Here is a 16,061-nt window from a genome sequence, read left to right as displayed (position 1 = left end):
TGAGGAAATTTGAAGATATTTCCAGAATAGCTACCATGCTCTCCCGTTTGACGTCCCTAGCAAAGGCAATAGCGACATTTAGTCATGCATATAAATGGTTTATGTTGAGTGAGTATAAAACTTATCCTTGTTAGCTCTTACATTTCCCTGGATTCAGCAGTCCTGGGTGCAATGTTCATCCATTAAGTGTTGTCTGTTTGTGTCAAGAACAGACAGGAAGAAAAGGAAACGAGCACTGTAGCCCAAAGTCTAATGATAAAAACAATTTCATTTCCAAGTGGATACGTTTGATAATTATATTAAAATACCATGCACTCACTTGTTATATAAATGTAAGTGGGTGACTGACTATACGCAGACACTACAAAGGATTCAAAGAATCATCACACAAGCCTCTTAATGTTATCTACAAATGGGTGTATGGATGTGTTGTAGCGTATGTGTTTGAGTGTGTGCTGAAGTGTTTGTGTGTGTACGCTTGTCCAAGTGGGAGACTATGCACGCCCGGGAGGTGTTGTTGAATGTGTGAATATATGCTGTGTTTTCTCTATTGCACTATAACAATTGATCATGTGTTGTAAGAAATGTTGACTTTCTGAAGTCTGTTGATTTAATGAGAGAATAAAGTCAGACTCTTTCACTTGTAAGGTGATAAACGTACTCTCTTTGTCTCTGCTGGTAAAATTACAGCTCGGTGTTCATTCATTCTTGTGTGTTTTACTTGAACAAGCCTTTTGGTAGGAAGACATATCCTCCTTGTCCTCTTGTCACTCCCCTCTGCTCCTGCCATGGACTTTAATGTTCTTTAACGTATGAGATGCAACCATCTCCACCACCAGCAATGGCAGTCTGGACAGTTTCTGCATCATCCTCCTGAGTCTAATGTGAGAGCAGTCTGGGAAGGACGGGGGAGGCAGGAACAAGAATCTACCATGACACTTGCTCCTCAATACACTCACAGAAACATGTCCATTCTCTCCTTTGAGTGAGTGCTGATTATCTGCTGTGTGGTTTTTGAACAGAGAGAACTGCTTTTGGATCAGTGCTAAAGTCCAGCAGGGCAGGGTAATGGTCCTGCCAAGCCCTCATGTCCCGGGATTCACAGCGAGGACCTGTTGCTGCCAGGGTTCTCTGCTGCCTGTCTTTGTTGATCTATTGTTATCAGATAAAAAGTAGCACATTTTATTTCAACAATGACCTTTTTTCTTCACTTCATTTTTTTTTTCCTTGACTGTTTAATTTTTTGTCCTGTGATTGTTGTGATCCGCATGGTATCTGTTACTTCCTAACCTGCGCTCACTCACACTCATTTACTGTAGATCCGTCTCCAGTCGGTATGAATTATTCAGTATGTGTGTGTATGTGCGTTTGTGTGTGTTTACAGAACACAGGAGAAAATCCTGGACTCCCTTCAGAGACTAAAATAATTTCTTTCTGCCATTTAAGCACTTGCCTCATATAGAGCAGAAGTTACACCACATTCTTCAATAGCTAATTTCACAAATCCTTTCAACCGTCTAGTACTTTGAAAGCATTTTGCTTCACTACACCTTCACCTGTAGTGCTGGATCAGCATTACAGATGATTATAGCTGGATCAGCACTTGTAATGCTGGTCCCGCAATAACCTATCGACAGCTATTGAATTTTTTGCTGGGTTAGTTGTTGTCGAGTATTTCTCAAAGGGATTACAATACAGTCAATCAAAATGATGATCCAGAGACATCATTACTGAGAGTGTTAAAACATGGTTGCCTGTCTGCTACTACTAAAATAGAAATGTGCAATATTGTCCAGAAATGAAACATACTAACAGTGTGTGGAGAGTTTCCCATTTGGGCAGCCATTTTCACATTTAATAACGTTAGACATTAGATTATTGTATATCTAACAGCACTTAATGATTAACAATAATGGCCAAGCCAAGCAAACTATCAGTCACGAAGCAAATGAAGCCATGTTGCTTGCTGAACCCACAATCACATTGCGTATATGAAGGATTAAGATAGTTAAAGAAAATAATTGGTTAATAATTAGTTTTCGGTTCCATGTATCCCTCCTTTCCAAAGGTATTCAAATGCAGAACTAATTTACTTCAATTTACTTAGGCATGACATATGTAGCCAGGCCTAAAGTATAATAAAATTAATGCAAATTAATATTTACTAAGCCAGATGTGAGATGACTTTGATGCACACATTTGCACTCATTAAGAGGAGCAGATTCATGCAGGTTCCACAAACAAGCTGCGATGTTGAAAAAAAAATGAAAATCACTCGTGGATAGTTTTGCTAAAGCTAGTAGGACAAGGCGAGTTACCTATTCATAATTTCTAAAATGTTAAACACTGAACTGAAAATGATCCATAATTATTCAGCCTCTTATGTGAAAGCAAACTGTTTTTCCGTGGCCGGTGGCTGTTGTTAAGTCAGCACTCTGTGGGCCTGTTGGGACTACATGTTTACCCAAATCTGCAGAAGGTGCTGCACTCATACTTCACTGTGCACGTCTTATCCAAATGTGCTCTTAGTTTACTTCACATCTTTTCCCTGAGTCCAGTTAGCCACTAGTAACAGGATCAGACCTCGATGGCCATGGCAGAGCAAGGCAAAATGTGTTAAAGTATGGCGAAGAGTAATATCTAAAACTCCTTTGCGCTTTAAGAGGAGGCATTAGCAGAGGTGTGTCAGCAACAGCTTGTATGGTAGGTTGTCAAACAGTAATAGAGGTGAAGACTCAAGTATTTGTCATTGCAACAACAACAGCTGGGAATAATGTTAATTGTTAGAAGTTCAGAATTTAAATCAAGCACACGCACAGGGGCCTAATTAATTGGTGGCAGAATGTATGCAACTGCTTTTCAGAAAATTTATCTAAATTATCCAGAGAAGACAGTTTTTCTGAGTTTTCAGTTCTCCTCCTTATCTGTGCTGCACTCATATAATTACCTCCTTAGCAACACAAACACATTCATATTGAATGAACATATTGAATTCAGCTGAAATAGAGGAGAAGGACGGAAAGAGAGAGAGAGTCAATACAGATGGAGCTTTTGGGGCAAAACAAGCTCTCTTCCTGCAGGGCAAGGTGGGTGGTTGATTTGAAATATGCACATTAATGCTCTGTTGCTGTTATTGTTTGCAGGCTGTTAGTAAAGATTGCTTTACAGCATGTTATGTATAACTGAATGCCGGCTAATGCAATCATACTTCACTTCATCTACTTAGCATACACGGAATGCGTAATTTGTTCTTGTTTAAACAGGAAGTTGAGCAGCATTGTTATCCTTATTTAGATCCATTTGTGACCATTATTTTAAACTATGCAGCATCAAGCTAATGCCTACAATTTCTCTAATGGTTTGATAAATAGGTTTGTCACTATGATGAAACACATGATTACATATACATCAGGTGGAGAATCCAATAACAACTGTGTGTGTTTGTGTATGTGTACTCACAGTGGGAATGGTGCTAACCTCTGGGCCATATGCAATTTGTGCTGTGTTTTGAAATAATTCAAGCTTGACAATAAATCTTGCATAATGTGTTGATACATTCCATTAATTCCAATATTTGTTTGGCTAGGGTCTCCATGACCAATGTTTACACATTGTGCAAACATGATGTTTGCGGCAAAAACCAGGGAGCGACAATTTGTGTTGGTTTGTGAACAACCACAATGAAACAGGGGACACATTCTTCGTATTTGTTTAATATGGGACAAAAAAAGCAGAATTCATAAAAATTCAGAATATGACAAGTGTAAATAACAGAAATATGAAATAAAACAGAAGTTAGTGAGAAAAGAACCTTTGATGGAAGGAGGAATCTGCAGTCTACATAACAGGTTGGCTTCTATTTTTAAAACTCCTGTAAAGCCATGTGTTGCTCGGTCATCTTGAGATGCAGAATGGAAGAAGAACATAAATAGCAGTTCTGGAGAGAAAAGTAGAAAACAACATCAGACCAGCAGATGGATTTCCAGACAAAAAGCACACAAAAGTGTCTTGGATCTTCTTTGATGCCCAGCAGTCCAAGCTGACATGTATTTGTACGTCTGGACACTTATTCTGTATATTTAGCTTCCTGTAGACTTGTTACTTTGACAAAGACACACACACATCCTGCTCAACACTTGTGCTTGCTCTACAATGGATTTTTCATTATACTTTTTACATGTGTAATCAAGCTTTTACACTTCTGATTCATTTGGTCACCTACAAATCTATATACCAATGTAGATAATGTTAATATGTCAATGACATTTTGTATATTCCCTGTATTTGCCCACACTGGGAATTATTAATCAAATCTAATGTAGAATTACAACATTTTGCATTCAAATGTTTGCTTGATTTTTAAATGAATGAATAACATTTGATAAACATAAGCCAAAAGACAGACGTGAGACAAAACAACTTCACTCCAATTAAAAACATCACATTATCTATACAAATAGAATCTGAGATGAAGTGATGTTTCAGTTGCATAAATTCAAGATGTGCCATGAACTCAATGACCCAGTGATCATGAGATGCTTGAGTGGTGGCGTGCCAGCTGAAAATGATTAACCTTCTAATTAAAAGGGAAGAGAACTCAGGCTTCTGCCAGATAATATTAAATCTGTCCCTCCCGCCCCCGTAATTTGGTCAGTGATGATCAAGAATGGCTGGAGCACAATGGAGCACACTTAAATTTCATGAAACCTTACTGGGACTTAAACTGAACAAAAACCAAGACATGACATTTTTTTAGTGTTACACAACTATTAGACAAAAGAACTGAAACACCACATGAAATAATTATGTATGTGTGTAAGTGTCTAAATCAGAATAAGGAAAGTAACTACTTGGGTGCGACATTTTAAATGGAAATATCAATATTTTAACACTATCCCTATACATGATTAACCAAAACACACATGTTTAATTACAACATAAATTTTTTAAATGTCATAGTTTCATAAAAGAGGGGTTACACGCTCTGTCGGCTCTTGTGCTAAATAATATGTGTGGGCCTCCATTTGTCCAAATTTAACTTCTCTTGTTACTTCTAATACACTAGTCAACTTCTACTACTACTAATATTACTTCTACTACTTCTTATTCTGCTTTGTTTGTATTCAACATAGTGACAAAATGCACTCTGTAGAGACTTTTGTCCATTTGGTCTACTGTAGCGCAACATGGCGACTTCCATCTAAGGGGACGAGTAGTGTGTGTAGATAGAAATGGCTCATTCTAAGGTAATAAAAACTTAACGGTTCATTATGTAGGGTCTTTATACACCACTGGAAACATAGCTATGTATATTACATTGCATTTCTGTCACTAGATCCTCCTAAATATTACACACCAAACCTTTAACTGAGAAAGCAGGTGAGGTTAAGGTAGTTTTATTGTTAAATTTTGATACAGTCAAAATAAAAAGGGCTGTCGAAGTTTATCTTGAAATATAATGCAAAATTAATGTGATCTCTAAATGGATTTGGGATTAATAAAGCAGAAATGAATGTGAATGTAATCTCATTTGTGGTTCATAGAGATATCCTAGTTGTTTGCCCCATAAGACTGAGCTGTGCGTGTGTGTGTGTGTGTGTGTGTGTGTGTGTGTGTGTGTAAAATGCATCTGAAGCTTTGCTACAAAAAAATGTCAGTTACATCATTGCAGCATAATTATAATAATGAATTAGGTGTGTGTTGTTTTAGCCATAAGTTGGATATACAGAAGGTGGTTATGTACTGTCTACAAGCCGGCAGAACATTTTAGCAAAAGAAACACAAACCAGCATTTAGCCACAGTGAGTAGAGTGAAGATAAACTCTGCTTTATTGTTTTGTCGTTGGACCAACAGCAGCAACAGACTTAGCTGATGGGAGCCAGCACATGCTAACAGAACAGAACTGATCCAGCAGACCTGTGCCACAGTGACTTTTACTGTGGGATGTTTATCTTTGTCAGATTGTATTTACCATGGCTGGCTGGAAAGTGTATTTAAAGATAAACAGAGAGAATTAACCACTGCCAAAAGCCTCAAAAGAGGTGTATCAATGACTCAAAAATGTCACACAATTATCTATCGCTATCAATGTAACATGAGGCAGCAGAATTCAAGAAACATCATTGAAGATTTAAAATGTGTATTATCAGCCATAAAATGTATGACATAGTTTTTTTTTGTGCTATTGATCAAACAAATGTCTGCATTTTTATAAAGCAGTGTTGACTTGCTGTTATCAGAACGCAAATATAAAGCACAGTTACTGGTTTGTTGGAGTTTTGCTCCATAACAGCCGTTGTTATAGCCTTGACCTTTTCAACGATTGAACTCAGTTCAACAGTGGTGCATGGTAGCCTGCTGGTGATAGCTGGGTAGCTCTTGTTCCTCCCTTCTTTCTTCCTTATTTCTTCTCTTCTGTTTTTGTCTGAAGGTACATTTGTTCACTTCTCTAAGAGAAATGACTCTTGAAAATGCCTGTGATATAATAACAGACATTGTCTGCAACAGGAACATTATTCTTGGCAAAATTATAATTTTCACAGTAGATCTTGCCAGCATGAGATGACAAAAACAGTGCCAGGTCTTTTTAAGGGACCACTGTAAGCATAACTTTAGTTATCATGAAGTTCATGCAATGCATTATTTTTTAGCAGCGAGTCAGAATAAACTTCTCATTCTTGAAAACAGGATCCTGTAATCCCATGCAGTCCTCAGCTGTGTCAACCAGACTTCTTCTATCCTACCTTCATTTGGTGCCGTGACCAGTATTCATGGATGAGTTTGCCTCAGCTCACTTGTTTTTGTGGATAACCCTCTAATCACATGCACATGCACACAATCAAAGCATACCAAAACATGGAAACACACACACACATATACACAACACAGGGCAAATGATCCATCAAATTACTGAGAGGGATGCAGGACAATGTGTTTGTTTATCCTCAGGATCTGAAACCAAAATAAATGGCTGCTTCATCACTCAACCAATCCATTCATTTTGAAGAACAACACACAGAGATACAGTAAAAGTCACATTTCAGAGCAGTAAATCATTAGTGCTGCATGTTTAATTCCACCAGAGCATTGAGAGTCTTGAGAGCAAAACAATGTTTCTCCCCGATGGGCAAAGTCGGTGGTTGATTTGAATGATGCGATGCATGTATCAGTGCTCTCTGTAACTGCAAAGTAATGTCTACAAGCTATGGTTGAGAGATGTTGGGTGATAAAAAATCCAGTCAGTGGTATGACTTTCAACAAAGACACATTTTTTCTTTCTTAAGACTGTGGCCTTTTGATTTCTGAATCTGCCTTGGACTGGTTCTCCTCCAACATATAGAAATGAGTTTGTGTGATTTCATCTTGCTAACTTCAGAGTACTGTTCTCATTATACACTACACGCTTCCCTTAGGACATACTATTTATTATGGTAAAAATCTCATTTCACTGTTGAGCTGATGATGTGCAGATGTACCAAGTACCTTCAGTAAGCTGGACACTTGACACAGCTGATTATCATCAAGACAAAATTACTTACTATTTACAGTTCAACGGACACTGTTTAAAGGGCCCAAACATTACTCCATACAAATTGGTCTCCTTACCCTTGATAATACTTTAAACTTGCAGGAACTGATTTTGGGGGCAGCAGAGACAAGTTGTGAACAGTTGTTAAGTTGATATGGCAAACTTGTTAGCAAACAGTTGCTTATTTGCACATCCGGCAGTTACAGAGAAACATAATCATTCCCTTGGAGTCGTGTTTCTGGTGAATGTAAGTCTAATATTTACTCTGTGATTAGCTGAGTTTTTGTTTTTTGGACCAAAACAGTACAGTTGCATCAGAATAGGTAAATTGTGTTGAACACACCATAAAGCATCAGAATAAGGTAATTATTATCTAGTTCATCACACAAGTGAAATATTTCGTTTTCACATTGTCCCATTTCCCTCATAGCCGGAAATACACTTATTGGCTTTCTTGTCAAGATGATAAGATTGATACCACTTTCATGTCTGTACTGTATAAAGCTACAGCCTGTATGGTTACCTTAGCTCAGCATAAAGGCTGGAAATCAACCAGTTTTTACATTTAAATTTTTAGGTGGATTAAACAAACAGATGTAATGTGTTAATTGGTGAGCGGTTTGCATTCTCTCTCTCTCCCTTCACTTCCCAGTCGTTTCCCTCCTGTCTGTGGATCGCTGCCACAATGGAGAAATTGGATTCAGGGCTGAAAGTTCCATTTACAACCATGAAAAGCAAACAAGCGATCAGGCAGAGCATGCTTAACTCACAAATCTGATCTGATTGGTTTTTTCAACTTTAGGCATTCAGAGAAGTCCTGCAAACATGCAAGGTGCTCCGATCGTCAAGGCGCCTAGGGTGCATTAGCGTCGCTGCCTATAGAAAACAACTGGAAAAAGAATCTCTTACTGTGAATACTTCACTCTGTCTGATTGAACCAAGTGACGTGTTCTGGTTCTTCAGCGCTGTAGACAGCTCCAAACCTACACACGCACCCCATAATTTAGCCAGACTAATTTCACAGCACACCCACTTGCTCAGCTGTGGGGCTTACAGTAATCATATGCCAAAATATTTAGACACCAAAAAGCATTAAACCTCTTGCCAGCATACAGTGCATCTACCGGTAGGTCTACATGTTGGGCTTGCATTTTGATGGTGACAAAGGAGTTGCCAGATCCAATCAAATATGTGCTGGGCCCAATCTGGGTGGCTGATATAGTGAGTGTATTGCCTTACTGCTTCTGTGTCCTCATGTTTCAGTGCAAGTTTGTTATAAGGTTAGAAACTCAGAAAATTTGATTAATGCTTTGATGTACTTTGTAATGAAAAAATACATTTCGTATATCTATGAACATTCTCAGTCATCCAGGTCATAGTTATCCAAGGGTTAAATCAAGGGCCAGTGCACTTGACTGAAGACACTTGAAGAAGTTTCTCTCATCCAAGAGGCTTCTTCAGTTCTTCAGGCTTTTCTGAATGAAGGAGCCTCTTGGGTGAGAGGTGAAAGTATCTTCAGTCAAGTGCAGTTACCCTTGATCTTACCCTCCTTGGATCCATTTCACATACATTTTAATTGCACAGTATATCGTGTGTTTTTATTTTTTTTATCGTGTCAGCTTTGGATCATGTACAAATCAGCAGCTTCTTACCCAGACCAATTATTATTTTCCACATTAGCTCAGTTTTGTACAGAGCTTTATGGTCTGGAGCCAGATTATTATTATTAGTGAACTGTTAACTCCCTGCCTTTGGCCTCTCAGGTCCACTAGTTTTGGTCTTTGACTGTTTATAGTAACTCATTATTGTCAATCTTAAATACATAATACCTAGCATGCAATATATATATATAGCACAGAGCATAAACAGCATAACAATAAAAAAGCAGTAGTTTTACAGTTTGTTGTTTTTTTTTAACCTTTCTTTTACCTGCCAGGTTGCTATGTACAATTCTGCAAAATATTCTGTCTAGCACCAAAAACTAGAAGAATCCTGCATAAGATTGAAATATGTTCATTTTCAAGTAATGAAATTATTAATGACAATTTAAGTGCACTTTGGCCTTAACTCTCATGGCTCTCTACTGGCTTAAGTGTTGTTTTTTCCAGCTGTGTGTGAAGTGCTGTTTTATCATCAAGTGTCTGTGTTGGCTCTAAAAGAGGAGTTCTCTTAAACAGATCAGAGGTTGGACCATGTGTTTTTGATCTTTAAAAGTCAAGTGTCTCTGTCTGCTTATCTCACTCATGTCATCAAAACTGAGAAAAAACTTGAGGTTTCCAAATGGTGCAGAAGTACGTGTTATTTTCCTCATCACATACAGCCATGATAAATGGGTAAGATAAAAAAAAAATTATGCAAAATAATGACACAAACTGACCATTTAAAAGTGTTTTAGGCATTATTTATGTTCTGTTATGTTAACACCAATTCGTTCAATTCGAGATAAGATAGTAGAGTAGTAGTAGTAGAGTTATGTGATTATTTCAGTATTTACCTACTTCCTATCCGATCAGGCATGGTGGTTATCAAGTCTGGAAACAGGCACATTCAGAATATATATAGAAAAAACAGATTTTGAGGTCAGAAAGTAATTTTTGATCAAGACTATATTTTGTTTAATATCTATACTATTGCAGATAAAATTCTTTGATTAATATTAGATTGAAACGTAGTTTGTTGCTTAGGCAACATCTGATACATTTTTTCCTTTCTAATTTCAAACCACTATGCTAATTCAGCTAGCTAAACATTGGCTGACAGGGGTGGTGTGTCACAACCATCCCCTATAGGGACTTTGTTGATTTTAAGATTTACAGAGTGCCCTTTGCGGTCTGGGCCCACCGCCTACACTCCAGGGTTACCAGCATTCATTTGTCAGCTCTGTGACCAGTACTCCCCATTCACATGTACTTCACAGGTTGGCGTGTGTTTTGGCACTTGATCTTTTCCACACTCCGTCTCCACCGGTGGAGAGGGCAGAGAAGCGTACAGGCAGCTTGTGAGAAGTGACTATGAATCTGATTAAGAATACACACACAGACACACAACTCTTTTTTGTTAGACCTAAGGATGTACAAAGATGTTCTTTAATTAAGTATATAGTAGTAGTATTTATTAAGTATACTGTTGAGTAAGTTTATTCTATGGGCTAGATAAATTTACATACACATACAGGTGCGTGAGTCATCAGACATAGACTGTTACAGTGAGAGAGAAACATTGTTCTTTTATATCACTGCCTGTTTTTGAAGCATATAATGTGGCATCTATTTTTGCTTCTTTTGTCTTATTGTCACTGTGGTGTCCAAACAATAATGCTGCGATGATGTGTTGAGAGGAAACCCGCTTGACACTGTTCTTGATCATAAAGGTTTATTACATCAAAGAGTTCAGCATCAATTACAAGCTCTGCAGCAGCTTGGAGAGTGACCCAGCCCGATGGCCACTCTGTCTTTCTGTACATCAAACATAGCTTATATAGGATATGTTTAGGTATCTGTTAGGTACCATAGCAGGGTTTGAGTCTGCAAAATAAAAGGTCAAACCCATAGAAGGGTACAGTACTATTCTGAGGTAACAAAACAAGGGGTTAGAGGTCAAATTCTATAGAAGGGTTCAGTCCCTACATAACCACCAATCACTGCTCTCCCCTTAGGAGGTCACTGACCCTCTGTCCTGCTGCTACAGTGCTATTTTGAACTGTTATGAGTCAAATGCACAAGTATTGGACACCACATCACAACTTACCCCGGTACTGGGGTAGGTTGTCAACTCACAAGGTCTTTGATATTCTTGTGCAGAATTGAATTGGTGCCATTTGAAGTGAACAAATGTGAGTACTTTGTATAAAAGTTTGAGAACTCTAGCTAAAACATTCAGCGAGTTATAGTTGCTGAAGCAAAAAGTGTTACAACCATACCCGGTCTTCCCTATCTTAAAACAATGGCACACTGAAAAGATCTATGTGAATCAAGTACAGATTGTGATGCCGCCTCCACTTAATTACAGACCGCAGACAGTTCGCTCCTGCCTTTGTGTCTGTGATTTCCAAGCACATATTCAAAAAGACAGATGGAGAGAGAGATGTGAGTTCTCTTCATTGCAAGCATGTTGATTTTTTTTGTCCCTCTCTCCCTGTTGACAGGTTGTTGGCGGCTCTGGTTAGATGCCTCCCCCTCCAAGAAAAGCGAGCCAGATGTCACAGGGGGGAGTTCTCCACTGGGACCCAGTTGTGGTCTGATGCCTAAATTAAAATGATTATCTATTGATGGAAATTACTTTTTTGACTCACCTAAAAATATCTGCAAGACAGTTACATACTCATTTTCAAAACTTTTCCCCACAAAACTTAAAAATTTAATTTGTGAACATTAATGTGGTGAATTGTAGTGACCAACTAATAATAAAACACTGTTTCTGCATGTGCATGACCAGATTTAACAATATCTCTGTATGGCTTTGTATATCAAAATTGTATTTATTCATGTATGTGTATATTTTTAAAACAAAGCTGTTTGAGGGGATTCAGAGCAATGCACTAAGGCCAAATTAATTTTTTTATACCTCAAGAACATCATGTCCCGCAGTGCAGCTCATTGCTTTTCCCAACTTCTGCACCATGCTGGGAAAAGAGAGAAGAAACTGCATCATTTGAGTCCTGTGTACGGCATACTCTTCCAAGGCATGTGAATTCTTGTGTTCTTTGGACCAGTGGGGACCAGTCTTCCATCAGCTCCCAGTTTCAAGCTCACACAGCTATGTGTTTTAACCTTCATGTCACCTGCGTGTGTCCTGCTCCCACATGGCTGTGTACAGCCTTTTTAAAATGTCATTTTGACAGAACCACATGGACCCACTAGGGGGTTCAAAGGCAAAACTGAGTTGTGGGCCTTTTTTGATCCCCTTTGCTTGGCAGCACAGGTTGAAAACAAAAGTACTGCTATGCAGGAATACTATACTGCCCAAAGACTGTGGATCAGTTGGTTTTTCAATCTTGCAAATTAAGGGCAAAAATAAAAAGGATTCTTTGGTGTTTGGTCGTAAAAGAACAATGGTCAGAAAAAAGTAAATGATGTCAAAAAATATAGGTCCCAGAACAGAAAGATAAACCCACTGGTAAGAGAATATAAGAGCGGGGCTTTTCATTCATCTCATGTACAAGTGTGATTACTGGGGATAGATAAAGGCGCCATTATTAAAATCCTCCAACCTCAATCACATAACACACAATTTACTTTAATTTTCTGTTCCACTCCCACTCTATTCCCAGGAAGTTACCCATGCTTTTTGTGTGTGTGTTTGTGTGTGTGTGTATATAGCAAGCCCCCGGGAACAGCATTGGTGATTAAAAACTCACTCGCTGAATTTTCACAATTTAAACCATTATGTCCAATTATATTTAAAAGTTACCAACATCCTTATCAAGATGTTGTTTCATTCGTGTATGCAGGCAGTGAGCAAGAGAAGGAAGCTCCTGAGATTTTGTGAGGGCCAACAAAATCATACAATGTCCATGTATGTGGTAGGTTTCATTGGAAAATAAACGGCAGCCCTCTTGGTGCTCATAATATCTCCATGGACGAAAGGGGTGCGGTGGTGAGAGTGGTGGATGGGGGTTGGGGGTCAGAGGTTGCCATGACAATCCCACCTGGAGTCATTTACAGTTTGCAATCAGCACCGAGCATCACCGTGATTATGTGTGAAACACCACAACAGACACTGACTAGGAGCAGCCTCGCTGGTAGATGCAATCACTCTGTGGGTCGCTTTCACACATACTCATGATGACATTCTATGAAAACGCTTTCCTCCTCTCCTCCTTTCATCTTGTGCTGTCCTCCCCCTCATAGTCTTCTCTTAACCCCCCGCCTCTTTCTTCCCCTGGGTTGAAGTAGCTGCACAATGAGCAGAATGAATCCATTGTAATTGACAGGTTCCTGTTGCACTATGGCCTGGCTATGTGCAATGGGTAATACATGAGGCACATACCTGGTTTGGTTTCAAATGAGGAATGACACTGTCAGGCACTAATGGTGTGAATGTGTGTGTGTGTGGGTGTGTGTGTGTGAGTACGTGCATGCATATGCTCAACTAACCCAGCATCAAATGAGCACTGGCAGAGCCAAATGTGCATCAGATGACAGCATGCATATCAGAGTCTGTTTATGGAATCATTTGGCTTTGATTGTGCGCTTCAGTGGGCAGTAGTCATGAACAAAATCACATAAGGAAACACGTCGCTTTGTTTCTGGAAAAGATTTCCAAATCAAGCTCTTAATCACTGGAAAACAAAGCAGATATCAGATAAGCACAGCTTTAAGAAAGGCATTCTTGTGATGTTAAATAGCAAGCGAATGACGTCAAAAGTCCTTGTTGCTTGTTTAAATGAATAAGGGAGTGAAAATAAGATATTAGATATTGAGATAAGAAGGAGGAGCAGAATGAGCACAAAAACACTAAAGGATTCAAGCTGATGTAGGTAGCAGAAGTTAGGAAATGTGAGTAGCATCTTTTCTTATAACGACGAAAGAAAGAGCTGATAATTCTTGTAAAAATCTATTCTCTGTCAAAGGATCTCCACAACACATCGCACTACTGGGTTGTGCCTTAGAGTAAAGACAGAGATAAAGCATTTACATAATCCTAAAGCATAAAACATTCATGCAATAAAGACAGGCTGATAGGCAGAAAGGAATCAGACAGAGTTGCAGAAGCAGCCTGGCTCTTTTTAAGTGTCTAAAGTTTATTTTTTTTATTTTTTTGCAGGTTTGGAGATAAGCAGCCTTCAGGTTTCATGATTCACTGTTGAAACAGGGGCTTTTCTTCACTGCCCTTTTCCTACCTGTGCACCAAATGATGACACTCAGCACCTCAGAGTGATTGTATCAGTGTGTACTCTAACCCAGCAGTCGCTCTGCAGGCTACAACAGAGACTGTGGTTCTCACACATCATAAATAGCCTCTTGGTTGGAAAGTAAGCTGATGTTTATTGGGCTGGGGGGCTTTCAGCTCACAGTGGGCTGCTGATCACGACATGAGATATGTGAAATTGCAGAAAGTAGAGTTTAGAAGTGCACTACTGGGACTGCGCAAGGCTTTAAAGAAGAGTGTTGGAGAGCCAGATGGTTGAGAAATATTGTTGATTCACACAATACACTTATCTTTTTCACCCAAAATGAGAATGAATTTTCTTTCAGAGGTAAGAACAGTGATTGGAATGGGGATTTTTTTATTGTGTGTGCTTTCACTCCATACGCCAAAGGATTTGTTCAGCAACTTGTTTCTTTCATTCTTCACTTGAGGCACATTCAAAAACACAAATCCTCTAATGGCGAATGAAATTGAATTGAGAGTTGTGCATGGTCAGGTGTTCTGAGGTGGATTTATTTAGCGCTGCTGCTATGTTCCCCTCACATATGGTTATTTTAGCTCTATCTCATCAAACTATTGAGTCGATCTTTTCTCACTTGAAATCAACTGACACACACACACACACACACAGATTTATATATATATATATATATATATATATATATACATAACTTGTCAAATCACTGTTTCTATGAGTCAATTTTGGTTTATACTACTATTTTATGTAACCTTGCCCGAGATCTTCAGAGTCAGAGTGTGTTTACACAGTGTTGACTCTCAGAATGTTACATGTTTATGTCAACCTTTCATGGGTTGGAGGCAGTGAAGGCCACAGTGACACAAATATGAGAGAGTGAGACACCTGAAGGCCAGGAATGCATTTAGACCTTCTGAGAAATCTGATTATTTTGATGTAAACCTGCTTGTTTATGTTCTTGGCAGCTCTGGAGTAGCATGAAAGAAGATACAGTGGGTACGGAAAGTATTCAGACCCCTTTAAATTTTTCACTCTTTGTTTCATTGCAGCCATTTTCCAAAAATCAAAAAAGTTCATTTTATTTCTCACTAATGTACACTCAGCACCCCATCTTGATAGAAAAAAACAGAAATGTAGAAATTTTTGCAAATTTATTAAAAAAGAAAAACTGAAATATCACATGGTCATAAGTGTTCAGACCCTTTGCCGTGACACTCATATTTAACTCAGGTGCTGTCTATTTCTTCTGATCATCCTTGAGATGGTTCTACACCTTCATTTGAGTCCAGCTGTGTTTGATTATACTGATTGGACTTGATTAGGAAAGCCACACACCTGTCTATATAAGACCTTACAGCTCACAGTGCATGTCAGAGCAAATGAGAATCATGAGGTCAAAGGAACTGCCTGAAGAGCTCAGAGACAGAATTGTGGCAAGGCACAGATCTGGCCAAGGTTACAAAAAAATTTCTGCTGCACTTAAGGTTCCTAAGAGCACAGTGGCCTCCATAATCCTCAAATGGAAGACGTTTGGGACGACCAGAACCCTTCCTAGAGCTGGCCGTCCGGCCAAACTGAGCTATCGGGGGAGAAGAGCCTTGGTGAGAGAGGTAAAGAAGAACCCAAAGGTCACTGTGGCTGAGCTCCAGAGATGCAGTCGGGAGATGGGAGAAAGTTGTAGTAAG

This window comes from Micropterus dolomieu, linkage group LG19 (genome assembly GCF_021292245.1).
Source record: "Micropterus dolomieu isolate WLL.071019.BEF.003 ecotype Adirondacks linkage group LG19, ASM2129224v1, whole genome shotgun sequence".
Lineage (NCBI taxonomy): Eukaryota > Metazoa > Chordata > Actinopteri > Centrarchiformes > Centrarchidae > Micropterus > Micropterus dolomieu.
Note: the sequence above shows the minus strand (reverse complement) of the source record.